At 40.1% G+C, this 17,470-nt stretch overlaps 1 protein-coding gene and 1 long non-coding RNA gene across 5 annotated transcripts in view; one reads left to right on the top strand and one right to left on the bottom strand.

Annotated features, from left to right (window-relative positions):
* Positions 1-17,470, bottom strand: part of cacna1g (calcium channel, voltage-dependent, T type, alpha 1G subunit) — a 264,447-nt gene that overhangs the window by 152,814 nt on the left and 94,163 nt on the right. The window lies entirely within an intron of this gene.
* LOC139609186 (uncharacterized) lies at positions 5,509-10,788 on the top strand. 4 transcript variants are annotated; one of them, XR_011685170.1, is made up of 4 exons: positions 5,509-6,167; positions 6,942-7,097; positions 7,520-7,608; positions 8,596-10,788. It is a non-coding gene; the product is annotated as an uncharacterized lncRNA (long non-coding RNA). The 4 variants fall into 4 exon arrangements; XR_011685172.1 differs by lacking the exon at positions 5,509-6,167 and adding an exon at positions 6,528-6,700; XR_011685171.1 differs by lacking the exon at positions 5,509-6,167 and adding an exon at positions 6,528-6,794.

The following is a 17,470-nucleotide window of genomic DNA, read 5'->3' as shown; positions in this document are numbered from 1 at the left end:
ATGTTGAAGTTTAACAGTATCAAGTGCTGCAGTTGCTTATCCTGCTGTTAAAAAATGGCTACATTTACACTGAGGTCCAAGTGGTCTCAACCTTTTAAACCCCACTGTATTAACACTCAGCAGTTATTACAGCTCCTTCTCTGGTGAGAGTAAATGTGCATTTTAAATTTCATGGCAATTCAATCGATTGTTATTGAGACATTTCACTCAAAACCACAAATAATGCTTGTGGCGGTGCTCTAGAAATATAATGATACATGAGTGTCCATACCAAGCTTCATGACAATACATTCAGTAGTTGTTGAGATATTTTGGTATGAACCAAAGTGGTGAACCAGAATGGCAATGCAACATAGTGTGGCTACTTCAAACAAGTCTTTGTATTTCTTATCTACAGTCTCTTAGGTATATTTTGTTATTTGCAGGCTAGCATTACGGCAGCTATAGTACAGCATCACAATCTATGAGATAAGTCAATTTCATCAGCTTTGTCATTTTATCAGTTGGGCTCTTATATCAGCTGTATTTGATGTTTTAAAATAGCTAATAGAGAATGTCTATAATTACAGAAATGTGACACTTCATTTCTGCAGGGGGATCCTCATTTCTCTCTCCCCTTTAGATCCAGAGTATATAGAGTAACCCTAACCCTAGAATAAGCCCCTCATTGCATTAATCTGGTGATCTGATTCATTAAATTATTATCAGACAGGACTGAATAAGAAAATCAGGGCCAGAATGACCATGGGAGTTGGACAGGAATTAAACAGAACATAACCTTATACCTCTTCAAAAATAAAAATCAATAATAAAATTGAAAAGGCAGAGTAGAAGGAATTGCAGTAGAGGATGGGAAAAGTCAAAAAATCAAAGGAAATTTCTGGAAGTAGATCAAGGCACAAGACACCCACTGATAAGATGAGTCATCCAAACAAGAACACATAAATGCATAAATATATCAAATCCTGTCAGCTTAGGCATAACCCAACCTCTTGCTGCTCTGAAGTTCACTGTCAGAAAAATGTAGAGAGTTACACAGGTGTATGTGTATGTATAGGTGTGTGTGTGTGTACTTGTACTTGCTACATAGTAAGGACCAAAAAAAGTATTTTACTAACAGAGTGAGGACATTTTGGGAAAGTGAGGACATTTTGGCCGCTCCTCACTTTTTGAGACACCTTAAAATCACATTTTGAGGGTTAAGACTTGATTTTAGAGTTATGGTTAGAATTAGGTTTAGGTTAGGGTTAGGCACTCAGTTGTGATGGTTAAGGTTAGGGTAAGGGGCTAGGGAATGCATTATGTCAATGAGTGTCCTCACAAAGATGGAAGCGCAAGTGTGTGTGTGTGTGTGTGTGTGTGTGTGTGTGTGTGTTGAGAAAGTATGTATGCAACTCAAAATCCTCATCCATCTCATCTTTGGAGAGCATTCATGTTTTTTCAACTTTCAACACATTTCATTCAACACATGAGCCTGTATTACTATTACCAGGATGACCTAATAGAAGTAGGTTGGTTTCTTTAGCAAACTGCTGTCCCAGGTTAACTCCCTAATATTGATCACACATCACTCAAGATGTATTACACACTACTTATTTACTCCAAAGAGGCAGAAGAGCCTCAGAGCAGATAGTTCAGTGATGCATAAACCTGCCTGCAATCCTCCAATTTTCACACCTGTGGACAACCTTCCCTACAGACCCTTGGTGACCAGTAAGTGTTGGTCACTGTGTGACATGTGACCCAAGGTGTCACCAGACAATAAAACCAGCTGCACCCCTTTGTTCTCTCTCTTCCTCCTGGCTCTCCAAGACAACAACAAGCCTCTCTCCTTTTGCACCTTCTTCCAGGAGCAACAAGGCTCCCAGCACCAGGTTAGCACAAGACTGCTACCTGAAACAACAGCTCTCATGCAGGCCTGCTCACAGCAGACTGCTTCACTTCACTCTTCCTTAACAGCAGCGACGCAAGTGCCTGTTTAAGGAACCAAGCGTGAAGTAATTTATTGCCAGCTGCTACGACACCAAGTCTACCAACTGATCCCCCAGGCAACAGGAGCAACAGCAGAGTTAGTGTGGAATAGCTAACTCTGCAAGAAGAACAAAGAAGTGACCAGCAGCCTCCTCTGCAACACCAAAGCCACACAGCTGGACATGAATTCACACAGATTCACTGGATGCTGTGAGCGCCATACTGGAAAGGACCTTTTCTTTTTGTTCCAAGGACTATGTAAAATTGACTGGGCATAAACGTCACGAGTACAGCATAGTACAACACTGCTAAGGACTAGATCGTTAACTTTGATGTACATGTACTGATCTAGTTGATGTATCTGAGCGTTGTTATATCTGCTTAGAATGTTGGTTAGCCTGTTAACTGACACTTGTATGTCCACACAGATACATGTAGCCAAGTACTAGGACTTGCATGCAGCCAACCCTCCTAACCTAGCAGCCTTTTAGACGACTTGAACTGGCTTTGAACAAAGAACCTCACTCTCCTTCCCCAACATGTGGTCTTGGCAGGCATCCTCGGGCCATCTTGAGTAGCTTGTTTGTTTGCCACCATCTTGTTTGGAGTCTTTCTAAGGTCATGTGCTCATGGTGACCATTTTGAATAAGTATTTGTGCCTTTGTCTGTGCCCAGACACAAACTCACTCTGTCTCACTCACACACACGTAGATACTTAGTAGATTACAGTGCATCCAGAAAGTATTCACAGTGCTTCACTTTTTCCACATTTTGTTATGTTACAGCCTTATTCCAAAATGGATTAAATTCCTTTTTTACCTCATAATTGTACACACAATACCCCATAATGACAAAGCGAAAAAAGTTTGCTTGAAACTTTTGCAAATTTATTACAAATAAAAAAAAAATGTACATAAGTATTCACAGCCTTTGCGCAATACTTTATTTAAACACCTTTGGCAGCAATTACAGCCTCAAGTCTTTTTGAGTATGATGCTACAAGCTTGGCACACCTATTTTTGGGCAGTTTCTCCCATTCTTTCTTCAACCTCTCAAGCTCCATCAGGTTGGATGGGGAGCATCAGTGCAGGCCATTTGCAGATCTCTCCAGAGATGTTCCATGTGGTTCAAGTCAGGGAGGGCTCTGGCTGGGTCACTCAAGGACATTCACAGAGTTGTCCCGAACACTCCTTTGTTAGCTTGGCTGTGTGCTTAGAGTCGTTGTCCTGTTGGAAAATGAACCCTTGCCCCAGTCTGAGGTCCAGAGCGCTCTGGAACAGGTCATCAAGGATGTCTCTGTACATTGCTGCATTCATCTTTCCCTCGACCCTGACTAGTCTCCCAGTTCCTGCTGCTGAAAAACATCCCCACAGCATGATGCTGCCACCACCATGCTTCACTGTAGGGATGGTATTGGCCAGGTGATGAGCGGTGCCTGGTTTCCTCCAGACATGACGCTTGGCATTCAGGCCAAAGAGTTCAATCTTTGTTTCATTAGACCAAACAATTTTGTTTCTCATGGTCTGAGAGTCCCTCAGGTGCCTTTTGGCAAACTCCAGGCGGGCTGTCATGTGCCTTTTACTGAGGAGTGGCTTCCGTCTGGCCAATCTACCATACAGGCCTGATTGTTGGAGTGCTGCAGAAATGGTTGTCCTTCTGGAAGGTTCTCCTCTCTCCACAGAGCAACGCTGGAGCACTGTCAGAATGACCATCGGGTTCTTGGTCACCTCCCTGACTAAGGCCCTTCTGCCCTGATCGCTCAGATTGGCTGGGCGGGCAGCTCTAGGAAGAGCCCTGGTGAGTCCAAACTTCTTCCATTTACGGCTGATGGAGGCCACTGTGCTCATTGGGACCTTCAATGCTGCAAAAATTTTTCTGTACCCTTCCCCAGATCTGTGCCTCCATACAATCCTGTCTTGGAGGTCCACAGACAATTCCTTGGACTTCATGGCTTGGTCTGTGCTCTGACATGCACTGTCAACTATGGGACCTTATATAGACAGGTGTGTGCCTTTTCAAATCATGTCCAATTAACTGAATTTACCACAGGTGGACTCCAATCAAGTTGTAGGAACATCTGAAGGATGATGAGTGGAAACAGGATGCGCCTGAGCTCAATTTTGAGTGTCATGGCAAAGGCTGTGAATACATATGTACATGTGATTTTTTTTTGTTTTTTATTTTTAATATATTTGCAAAAATTTCAAGCAAACTTTTTTCACTTTGTCATTATGGGGTATTGTGTGTAGAATTTTGAGGTAAAAAAATGAATTTAATCCATTTTGGAATAAGGCTGTAACATAAAAAAATGTGGAAAAAGTGAATCGTTGTGAATACTTTCCGGATGCACTGTAGATATTGCATGTTGGTAAATTGTAAATGTAAGGCAGTTGACTAATCGTCTCACAAGGTATCACTGTTTCACTGTGACTCCGTGTGGGTGCCATAGTTACTCAAAGTTTACTTTTCCTTGCCCCGCAAGGTAAGCGCTGTTCACTGCGTCCCTTATGTGTTAAAAAAACACCCACTGCAGTCTTTTGTGATGTTTTGTGTTTGTTAATGTTTCCGGTAACAGTTTGCTGTTTGTTTTGAGCATTTATTACATGTATTTTAATTGTTTGACGGGTTTAGCAAAGTGTTGGTCATGGCTGCTAATGCGTGCCATAAACAAAACTAGCATGTGGTAAATGATTGATAATTGAAGTCTGTGTAAACGGCATGGAGCATAGCTTTTATTATTTTGTAGATGCTAATTGTTGCTTGGTTTAGAGATATAGTTACTGAAAGTTTACTTTTCCTTGCCCTGCAAAGTTTTAGAGCCAGCAGCCATGGTGCTAGAGAGGCCATGCAGACTGTTTGAAATAAATGCTCAACCACAGCCACGCAGAGTCCAGGGGAGGTGTAGAGGGATGGGCAATTGATGCGCAGAGCATGTGGGTTACACTCACTCATTCACACACACACACACACACACACACACACACCTGTAGATAGTAGATTAGATATTGCATGTTGGTATATTGTAAATAAACATTCATAGTCCATCTGCTGGTGTCTTTAATGTTGTACAAAGAAGAATCTCTTCTCAGTAGAACTTCAACTTTACTTACGATTGATATGGTAATTTTGGTTGTAATTGTCACATGACATGTCACATGATCCTGATAAACATACAGTTGAAACCAGAAGTTTATACACTATATAAAAAGGCACATAACCTTTTTTTTCTCACCGTCTAACATTAAATCAGATTAAACTTTTCCTGTTTTTGGTCAATTAGGATTACCAAAATTATTTCTATTTGCTAAAAGCCAGAATAATGAGAAAAGGATTTTTTTAGACAAATTTTATTACTTTCTTCAAAGTCAGAGGTTTACATACACTAAGATTACTATGCCTTTAAACAATTTGGGAAAGCCCAGATGATGATGTCATGTCTTTGGAAGCCTCTGATTATGTATGTATGTTTATTGACAACATTTGAGTTAATTAGAGGCACACCTGTGGATATATTTTAAGGCACACCTGAAACACACTGCTTCTTTGTGTAACATCATGGGAAAATCAAAAGAAATCAGCCAAGAAATCAGGAAGAGAATTGTGGACTTGCACAAGTCTGGTTCATCCTTGGGTGCAATTTCCAGATGCCTGAAGGTGCCACATTCATCTGTTCGAACAATTATACGCAAGTATAAACACCATGGGAATGTCCAGCCATCATACCGCTCAGGAAGGAGACATGTTCTGTGTCCCAGAGATGAACGTGCTTTGGTCTGAATGTGCATATCAACCCAAGAACAAAAGCAAAAGACCTTGTGCAGATGCTGGCTGAAGCTGGTAAGAGCGTGTCATTATCAACAGTGAAACGAGTCCTGCACTCAAAAAAAGCAAACTGGCTGTCTGTTACCTTAACCTAAGTCCAGTATGTAGCTTTTATTATATAAAATCATGTTTTATAGTTGAACATTTCTAAATTATGTAGTTTTAACACAAGATACAACAATTTAAATTTACTAGACTAATTTATGTTAACACAACCTAATTCTAATGGATTAAGATTGCAAATCACTTCTGCTTACAACTCCAGAGCAGTAGGTGGCAGTAATGCGCAAATTCCTAATCAGTAGTGCCCCTCTTTACATCATGGTCAAAGGTGTGTCCCTGGCTGGCAAATGAGACACCAGGTGTGGAAGAAGGTAAGCTTAATCCTTTATCTTCAGTTGAAAAGAAGGTAATAAAAGTGCAGAATTGTTATCGACAGTTAGTTATTGCCCTCTTTTGCATTTTGAATGACTTTTTTTTTTGTTCTGCGTGTTTTATTAGATTGCATGTCCACAGCATAAGCTCTCAAGCTAAGATTAGCAGGTTGAAGGCGCGGGCAGACTCATTTACAAAACCGCTCAAACCAAACAACAGAATAATAGCGGTAAAGTTAAATATTCCCCCAATTAGCGTTTTGCTTTCGCCTGGAGTCCGACAAAAGGTCGACACTAACTCCACGTTTGGGGAGCAGCCAGTGTTTTTTTTTTTTTTTTTTTTTTTTTTCCCCCCCCGGCCGGCACCGTGGCGGGGTTTCTCTGTTAACTCGACCAAGAGCTCCTCGGGCTGGACCACTGCTCTGGTGCAGCTAGGTTTCGGAGAGTGTAAACACAGCAGTTCGTTGCGCTACGGGGCTCTCCACAGTCTGAGGTTATGCACTTTGTTGAGGGGGGAGAGAACGTGTGCTACCGTGAGTGTAAAAGTACTGTTGCACTGTTTGTGTGCATTAACGTTAGCTCCTAGCCCGGTGTAGCCACCACCAACCTCCACCGCACACTTCTCAGGTGTGATTTTGTATAAGCCAAACAAATATGAGCAAGCCTTTGAAGTAACTTGTAAGGTGATTGAAGACTTGATGATGACGGTTCAATTAGTTGGTCAATTCAATCAAATTCACTGTTGTGTACCTTTTTTTTCTTCTCTCATTTAAGCTAACTGCTGAATTCGAGAGGATTACAACCGTCAGTTTGCTGCCAAAGTTCTTCTCCGAACTGGATGTCCTATCTTCAAACCTGATGAAGGTGTTTTCCAAGAAAGGGGGCGGTCAAGGAAGAAAGATCAAGAGCATCATGATACCCATTACCCAGGTATGAGGATAAAAAGAAAGAAAGAAAGAAAAACTGAACAGCCATGATATTTATGTCATGCTTGACATTTTAAGGGAAAATGTAAGAGGGATGAAGATAAATAAAACAAGATGGAGAGGGGGTAATGTACTTTATTGAAGAATGGTTTGATAAAATATGAACATTGGGCACATTTGACAGTGTCCACTGACATTACAATGGTAGTTATCATTTACTGTGACCACATGAATAAATGTCTTGCTTGGACATAAAACCAAAGCACCCAAGGATAATGTAAGTTCACATATCATAAAAATATCAATCAAGTTTTTTACATTTAAAAAAAAGTTAATTTCAATGTTTTATGTTTGTGAAATCTTTTCTACCTGTTGATTTAAAATTGCTTTTTGTTGTCTTTTTTTTTTATTGTCCTACACACTCAGACCGATGCCATTGATGTCAAAAGAGAGTGCATCATCAAAGCCCTGTGTACTTAAATGAAGAGCTGGAGAATCTTGTGAAAGAATACATGGTATGTAATTTAGTTTTTATTCTCCAGTCCTTATTCTGACATCTGTAAACAACCCAGTTACACACTTAACCCTCCTGTTGTACTCAGGGGTGAAACTGACCCAATCTGTTTTGGCTGGTCCTTCTTTCCTCCCTTCCTTCTGTCCCACCATCCCTCCATCCTTCCTCTCTCCTTCCTCCCCTCCTTCTGTCCCACCATCCCTCCATCCTTCCTCTCTCCTCCTTCCTCTCTCCTTTCCTTCCTTTCTTTCCTCCCTTCCTTCTGTCCCACCATCCTTCCTCCGTCCTTTCCTTCCTTTCTTCCTCCCTTCTTCCTGTCCCACCATCCCTCCATCCTTCCTGCCTCCCTCCTCCTTCCTCTCTCCTTCCCTTCCTTTCTTCCTCCCTTCCCTCGTTCTCTCCATTCCTCCTTCTGTCTCTCTCCTTTCCTTCCTTTCTTCCTTCTGTCCCTCCATTCCTCCTCCTTCATCTTTTCCTTCCTCTCTTCCTCAATTCCTTCTGTCCCTCCATCCCTCCTGTCTCTCTAATTTCCTTCCTTTCTTCCTCCCTTCCTTCTGTTCCTCCTCCTTCCCTCTCTCCTTTTTTCTCTCCTTCCAAATTGTTCTTCCCTTATTCTGTCCCACCATCCCTCCTTCCCTCCCTCCCTCCCACTCCTTCCTCTCCTTTCCTTGATTTATTTCTCCTTTCTTCCATCCTTCTTTCCTTCCTTTCTCCATTCCTTCCTTCCTTTCTTGACCCAATTGGTTCTCTTCCTCCACCTTTCTCTCTCTCTCTCTCTCTCTTTCTTTCTTTCCATCCTTCCTTCCTTCCTCCCTTCTTCGTTCCAGGACAAAAGGAGGGTTAAGAAAAGACGATGTAATTCTAGTATCTTTCACATAAATAAGTGACAGCTGTTTTACAGAAATTTGTGTGTGTGTTTGTTTAAAAATGGGACTACTATCACATCTTGACATACATATCCTCTATTTCCCCCCTTTCTTCTGTGAAGAACACAGATGGTGAAAGCAGTGAAGCTGTGATGAAGACGACTACATTTGGAATCTTTGTCATCTGCAAAGAAGGTGCAGAGCCAGAAGATGGACCGGAAGATGTAGGTATCATTCTGGAGGGTGTGCAAGTTCTGGATGAGCTCGGAAACGTACCACTTGCCGTGGGAATGTTGTTCGCACTTGTATACGCGCTCAACCTCAGCTACCCACCAGAGCTGCGATACACCTTTGAAGCTTTGCAGAAGCTTATCATGGAGCTTGATGGAAACCGACTCTCAAAAAAAATTCAAACACTGAAAACACTACTTGCACGTTAGTCATCCTCAATAGAGTAAACTACAGTTCAGGTAGCGGTTACTCTATTTGAAGCCATTTGGGCATTTACCTTTAAATGTGATAAGCTGTTGTTAATGTGTTTTGATACTTTGAACTGTTGATATTTGGAGGTTAGAGTAGAATAATTTAGAAGTGTTTCTTTAAACAAGGGAAGAAAATAAAGAAAGTGTTGTCAAACAAAGAAGTTTTCTTTTGAAACTTGAGATGATGCACAATGCTGTATTCAACATTTTTCTTCGCACTCAGTTTCCAGGACCATATTATGCATATAGCTTCATAACCAGCTTTGATTTGTTTTTTTCGTCTTCAGAAAGCTCCAAACATAGACACCTAGTACTGGTTGTTAAATGGTTTACACTTGAAATTTGTCTGTGTGAATAGGAATGTATGGTTGCAGAGTGATTTCTCAAATTTGAGCCACTTTATGGCTACCTAGAATCCAGTTTTAAGAAATGTTCATAGATGTCAGTTTTTATAGATTTGTTTTACTGACATAAATACATTATATGTTGTTTCATGAGATGTTAACTGGGGGCAAGCTCGACAGTGTGCTCCAATTTCCTAACTCAGCAGTTACAATTTGTCCTTGTCCATCTGTCTTTTTTTTTTTTTACGGACATGACGGAATGCACAAACTGTTGGACATTGAAATTTCATGCTGTGTGTTTGTATTTTCACAGCAACATGTTTTCAACCAATTGCTTGAAAGTGAGTTTTGCCATTTCTGGTAAAGTGTTATTCCAACAAATCCAGTTAGCTTCATGTTTTTCTTTTCCAAACTTGACACCAGCTGGAGGCATATAGGTTGACATTTGTATAAATTGTTGAATATAAAAATACTGTTAAATGATTTATTTTATGAATAATTACGCTACAGTTATGTTCCTATTCATATCAGGTACTTAAACTTAGTCAACGTTTTGTTGACTCAGCACAATTAATTCATGTAACTGTATTTAAAATAGTGGTTGCAACTACCCATTTAAATTAAGTAACTCGTAATTATATCATACAAGTTTAAATGGCCCAACAAAATTATGTTAGTATGTTACATTTACCCTTACAAATCTAGTTGGACTTAATCCTAGTAATTAAGTAACAGTAACACAAATGCATCATGTTGATCCAACATATTTATATTTAGGTCACTCAACAAAATTGTTTCTTGCTAAATTAAAGCATTTTGTTTAGGTGGAAATTAGGTGGTGAAAATCCATAATTTTATTACGTTCTGCGAACAAATAATTTTTTTGAGTGTACCGACATGGGCTGAAAGGCCACTCTCCCAAGAAGAAGCCATTACTCCAAAAGAAACATAAAAAAGCCAGATTACAGTTTGCAAATACACACAGGGACAAAGACCTAAATTTTTGGAGACATGTCCTGTGGTCTGACGAAACTAAAATTGAACTTTTTGGCCATAATGACCATTGTTACATTTGGAGGAAAAAGGGGGAAGCTTACAAGGCTGAGAACACTATCCCAACTGTGAAATATGGGGGTGGCAGCATCATGTTGTGGGGTTGTGTTGCTGCAGGAGGGACTGGTGCACTTCACAAAATAGATGGCATCCTGAGGAAAGAACATTATGTGGAAGTACTGAAGCAACATCTCAAGACATCAGCCAGGAAGTTAAAGCTTGGGTGCAAATGGGTTTTCCAAATGGACAATGACCCTAAGCATACTGCCAAACTGGTTACAAAGTGGCTTATGGATAACAAAGTCAATGTTTTGGAGTGGCCATCACAAAACCCTGATCTCAATCCTATTGAAAATTTATGGGCAGAGCTGAAAAGGCATGTGCAAGCAAGGCGGCCTACAAACTTCGCTCAGTTACACCAGTTCTGTCAGGAGGAACGGGCCAAAATTCCTATTGTGAGAAGCTTGTGGAAGCATATCCAAAACGTTTGACCCAAGTCATACAGTTTAAAGGCAATGCTACCAAATACTAATGAAATGTATGTAAACTTCTGACTCTCAAGAAAGTAATAAAAAATTGTCTAAAAAATTATCTCTCTCATTATTCTGGCATTTAGCAAAAAGGAATTATTTTGGTAATCCTAATTGACCGAAAACAGGAAAAGTTTAATCTGATTTAATGTTAGATGGTGAGAAAAAAAAGGTTATGTGCCTTTTTATATAGTGTATGTAAACTTCTGGTTTCAACTGTAGATTAGATCTGATATCCAAACAAAGGAAAAGCTGTGTAGCTTCCACATCACTGACAGGCTAAAAGATTCCTGACACCTATAAGTGTGTGTAGGTGTGTGTCTGTGTGTGTATATTGTCACCATGGTTCACTGGCTGTGTGTCCATGTGGAGAGCAGAGAAGCCAAACACACACACACTCTGAGGGAATATACACCAGTGAACTGTGCTGAATGGCTCACACTCCTTAATTTCTGTCCTCCACTGCATTGTCTTCCTGTGAAGAGACTTACAGAGAGACAGAATATTTGAATTCTAGTATTATTTTTTGGAAACTATTCTTTTGTAATGTCTCCCAAAAAATAAGACTTTGCATTATATGAAAAAAAACCCCTGAATAAGTCAATTATGATATAGCATGCAGTTTAATTCCAGTTCAGACAAGCTTTGTGAAATTGGCTCTGATTTGGCATGAATCAGATAATGAAATGAATAGTTAAGAAAATCTTTGGCAAACTGAAACCATTTAATGGATATATCGTAATTCAAAAACAACTTGAAGGGGCCTACTTCTTATTCAGGTTTTCCAATGCGTTGCTATTACTTGTTATGCTTATTATTGTGGGACTTTTGTGATCGATTTCTCACAGATCATTTGTCAATGAAAAAGTGTTGGCAGTACTGTAAAGACTTTGTCTTTTGATACTGTGTAGGTGGCAGCTCAGCCTTCTATATTTATTCCAAACAAACCACTGCTGCTCCTGCCAGAAATGGAAAAGCCTTCACTTCCTGTGCACCAGACAGACCCTGTAAAAACCTACCAGACACTGAACAGCAATTACAAAAAAACTTGTAAGCATGGGCACATGATGAATCACTATTAAGTAACTTTCAAGTAACAATTTCCAGATTTCAAAATGCTTCGGACTATAGGTTCTTTTCACAGCAGACATTTTTTTTAAGTGTCACATTTAATTGTCAATTAGGAAAAGCACAAGTGTTAGTACTAATATTAAGTATTCAAATGTTCCAATAGACCAAGACAGTGAGAAGGCGCAAAAAATACCAGGACTCTGAAACTGAAGCACATGTGATTGTCACCACAAAACGGAGCTTTCATGATATCCGCTCTATCTGGTAAGCCACCGTGACATCATACTGTAATACATATGAGATGAAGGCAACCACTGACACTGACGTGTATTTTCTAGCAGCACATGGAGTTCATTAGTCTACTGCTCATTGATAAACTTTTCACTTGACATTACATGATTTACAGCACCCGTTTTTTACATAAAGAAATTGTTGAAGTAAGTTCTGTCACAAAACTATGTTGTACGTATCACTGTGCATTTTTTAGTGGTTATACAGGAATTCTGGAGCTTTCTTAGTGGGTTTACGGTGGATACCTGCATATCGGGTAGACTACACCACTGACTTCCCTGTATTCAGTAGTAAGAACAGGTAACCCTTTAGTCATTACGTAGTTATCATGTGAAGAAAAGAAATTGCCAAGAAATAAGTCAAGCAGAATCAGTTCAATGACAAGTTGTAGTAGTATAATTACTGGGAACTACTGTAAAATAATGGGTAATTACAGAGTAAAATTTTACACATTCAGGGTAACAGTAGGGTCGATTCATTGCATTGTGAAGACAGGCTATTAGCAGATAATACCAAGTCTCATATATTACCTGTCAGAATGTCAACATAGTTGTTGCCCAGATAAATGCAGCAGCCATTTTTTTCCACATATCCAAGTACTTTCAGTGTAATGAACCTAATGGATTTGTGATTTTCACAGTTTTACCTTTCAAGTGGTAGCCACTGCAACAGTTGTTTACTAAAAGTGAATGGTAGATGTGGTGACTGTTGGAAATGTCACCATATTCAACCCATAATTACCTTACCACTGCCTGTTAAGTGTATTGTGCATTGTTACTTAGAAATATAGGGAGATAAAGGGGTAGTTAAACTGTGTGAGGTAGTCATGCGTAATCAGTGTTTTACCTGGGATAGATTTGATCAGTGCAGTGGCAAGATTCTGTAAAGCAGAAAAACACGAGTTCTGAGTTTGCCACACCACAGAAAAATGGCATATCAAACCCCCTGCCAAATTCGAATGAATAAAAATATTGCCAAATATATAAAATTAGGTTTCAAACTTGTGAAAAAATAAGCAGTATTATCAGCTCTGGAACGCTGGGGGCGTGTCCACTGAGCAACTGAAACCACGCCCAACGTCGGAAGAGCTTCCGCATCACTTAACGGTCTAACAAATTTATGCCAAAAGGAAACATGACTGCGTCCAACAGCTATATTGATTGTACACCCACACACACACACACACACACACACACACACGTTGTACATATTTTCACATTACAAATTGCTCTAAATTGTCCGATGACCTGGTTTTATCTATTTCGATCGGTAAGAGAAATAGCTTATAAGCTACACACAGAGCTAACTTAGCCTGTTTCCCACGGGTCAAAGAACCTGCTAAGGCCCGCTAACATCGGGCTTTTGTTGGCAGTGATGAAGGGTTTAATTGGCATTCACAGCCGAGTTAAATGAATTTGCAGTAGACACACGGGTATTTATTGGCTCCTGCTCTGATCGGCTCCGATTGACATTGATGTAAACACAAAACCCGGGTGAACCCGCTAATTTTCGCCTCTTTTCTTGCTGTAACGTCTCTCAGAGGACACAGACACACACCTGTCACCTGTCCGGCATGGCGCCGTTACACCAGAACCTCCGCGGCTATACTGATCGTGGGGATGAAAGAGTGAGCTGCTGCTCTGAAAGTTTTAAAAACACACAATCACAGACTGAGACATCTCATACGGAGGCTCCGACTCTTTGACAGACTTTCACCAGTTTGCAGGGCGGCTAGCAGCTCACTCTTCCTCCACTGCTTCTGTGTGTGTGTGTGTGTGTGTGTCTGTGCTCTAAGTGCAGAGATAACATCGCTCCCTGCAGTTGTGTTTGTCCTGAGTCCGAACAGACAAACTCGACTGGCAGTGGAAATGGAGTGTATCAGCTTTTAATAGCGGGTTTACCCGCTAATTGATGAGAGGGTGACAGCGGAACTGTCATGAAAAGAAGGGAAACGTCATGAGTGAATAACTGATTAACTATTCATACATTATTCTCTAATTACTATTAACACCACACCGTTGGTATTGCAGCCTGTAGGAAAGACACATTTTGGGAGGGAAGGCTTCGCTAACCAGCAAAAACACTGAGCAGGGGAACCACTGATGCTGGTACACTCCAGACTTTTATATCGTTACAGGTTTAGGGGCGGGATATGCTAAGTGGGGGACCAAGTGCGTCAGTACCCCGTTTAGGCCCCGCCCGAAAAAACGCTCAACACAAAAATGATGAAACACAGTTTAAGGTATAACTGCACAATTCAGTACCACACAGGTTTCACATGATTTACACGTTTTTAGGAACATATATATTGATTTTATAAACAAATCCGTGAATTTGCTTTACAGGATCTTTAAGGGAGGCAGCAAGGTATCAGGGCCACTGGTGTAGGACTCAATTGCAAGACTCACGGTATAGGTAAAACGAGGGTCTTTATTACCAAAAAAAAAAAAAAAAAATTGATTCGGTACACAAAGATCAGTCCATGAATATAAAGGGCAAAAGGGCAAGGCAAAACTCACAGTCAGGGAAACAGGTCAGGAACACACTAGACATACATGCAGGAATAATAATAACAATAACAAAGACGAACTGGCATAGAAGACAGGGAGCACGCAGACTAAATACATGAGGAGGGAAATGACAATGAGGCACAGGTGCAGCACATTAAGGACAATCCATGGATGTATTATAAGACCTGGATGCTGGATCTAAAAATGGCACCCTTTCAGTTCAATATGAGTTGCTCACCTGGCGCATACGCCGCAAAAGTTTCTGGCTTCCAGGTTACTTCCGCGTTATGCGGCCCATAGAGACTGCTCAGTAGTGTCACTCCCATCGTGCCTTTGGGCAGTGAGAATGAGCGAAAAATGTTCTCGATCTGACGCTGCGCGCTCATGAGTGCTCTGCTAGCGGACTTTATGGATGTGTAATAGACTTCTACAGGACTGGCCTGGGGCTTTAAACCACAGATTTATACAAAAGGGAACAGTAACAAAGAGCGAAGATAATGTTCTGAAAAGTAAGGTGGTATTAAACCTGCAGTCGTTGATATCCTGGGTAATTGATGTATAAAGAGTTAATTTATTTGTGATGTTAGAGGGAAACGTGTCAACATTCAGTTTGAAGCTTTAGAGCCTAAAGTCACATTGGAATAAAAATTTTAAAAATCCTAACTGGGCAAAAATATTAAGTTTAAATTGTCTTTTAGGCAATTTTAAGATATAGATGCTGCATGTGACAGATAACTACAACTCATCAGATAAAGTTATTACGTTTACTTTCTGTCATTGAGAAGCATATTTATACGGCATGTCTTCTTTAAAAAAAACCAAAACAACCAAAACTGTGCAGTGCTGTAGTTATGCTTTATGTCCTGTCTTTACTTAGCCCTCTTTCTATTTTTAACTGTTCTCCACAGCTATATGCTACAGTCAAGACTGGATGGATGTATTACAACAGGCCGAACCTCCACATGTCCTGTCCCCGCCAATCTCTGCTGTCAGGAGAAATCATTTCTTTATTTATAGTGGAGTAAATCAAACATCTGTTGATTATTTGACTGTGTAGATTTTTTTCTGTCTTAGCACTTTGATCCACCAAAGCTTTTCAGTTTTATTTGTATTTAAATATATATTTATTTATTAAGTCACTGTTAAATATTTAATTGTATTTAATATTGTCAGTAAAATTTAGTGCAAATACATGAGAGTGAAGCTGTTATTTGTGACAACTGTCTGTCAAACTGAGCCACATATAGTTTGTAATAGCCAAACTAACGACCCTGCTCTTTAACATGTAAACCACTGTCTGTGCATCCAGGTTGAAGTCAGTTATAATTTTAGGATGAGACAATGCTGGCACACAGATCATAGAAACTATCACATATAAGGTAAATGACTTATGAAATTAAAATACCCTGAAGAAAACTGTTACAGAGGTAGTTATGAAAAATCATATTGGTGTCTTAGTGAATCCAGTTATGCAGCTAATATATCGATTAAAAAACAATTACATTCCTGAAAAAAATTGTAAGAAGTGACGAATAAGTGCGCCAAAAAAAACCCCACAAAATCAATGTACCTTGATGTGTGTAGAGGAAAACTTGCCTTTATGTCGTTTATTCAGTTTTCATACAAACTTTTTCTCATCCTTACGACGCTAGCAGTAACCCAGCAACCATCCTTGTTCCCGAGACTCAGAACGACCATGGATAGATGCACGTCATTCAGAGAAAAAAGACTTTTCTGGGCTTTGAAAAACTTTTACAAAGATTTGAAACCCCATGGCTTAAAAATTTAGAATAGAAAGATTGATATTCGGCTGTGTGCACAGCTGGAGGTGTCCTGTTAAAAGTTTTACAGGCCTCTCTTGTACTATTGCTATCTATGGGAAAAATGCTTTTTGGGCCGCAGGGGGATTTTTCGCTGCAATACCACGAGTGGCCACTGGAAGAAAGTGGCTGCAAGGCTGAGCGGTGGTGCCGTATCCAGGTCTTATAATACATCCATGGGACAATCACAGGAGCAGGAAACACACAAGGGCAGGAAGTGTACCTCTGAAATGAGAGGGAAAGGTTGGACATATCAAAATAAAACACAAAAAACAGAAAACATGACCTTAATGAGCAGGATGAGACATGGCAAAGGGAATACGGCACGCTAGCAGGGAGATGTGCTGCTGTGCACAGGGCCCGCAAAAAAAACGTGTTTTAGACACTTTTAGAAGATGCCCTCTGAAAAAAATTCAATATCTGTTGAAATACAGTATATGCTTAATTTAGAAAATGTTTAGTCCTTTTTCTTCCTGTAGTAGCACTTTCCTTTGCTACTACATTTTTCTCATCCTACCATAGTCCTACGCACACCTACGGTGCGCAATGTAGTACGCCACAGCCACAGGTTAGCTGTGTAAAACAGAAAGAGCTAAACACATCACTCTGCTAGTGTGACTAGTCTTTGCTGCCTCTCCAAACTGGCACTGTATTTATCCAAAACTACTGCAGGTGATACACTGACTATGCATGACTACCTCACACAACCTGACGTCAAATAAACTGAACTATCACTTTAACAAGAACTTTCGCTGAAATTACTTTTCATGGCCTATAAAGTGTAAGATGAACATACATACTGTATAATTTCCTTATGATAGAGGAGGACAAGGCAGTATCAAGATAATTACCATCACATTGAATTTCAAATATACAGTATTTTCATAGTTTCATAA

Source organism: Trachinotus anak, unplaced genomic scaffold (genome assembly GCF_046630095.1).
Source record: "Trachinotus anak isolate AG129_WGS33_773 ecotype Australia unplaced genomic scaffold, CSIRO_AGI_Tana_v1 ptg000025l, whole genome shotgun sequence".
In the NCBI taxonomy this organism is placed as follows: domain Eukaryota; kingdom Metazoa; phylum Chordata; class Actinopteri; order Carangiformes; family Carangidae; genus Trachinotus; species Trachinotus anak.
The sequence above is the reverse complement of the archived record's forward strand: the minus strand, read 5'-3'. Positions and strand labels throughout refer to the sequence as shown.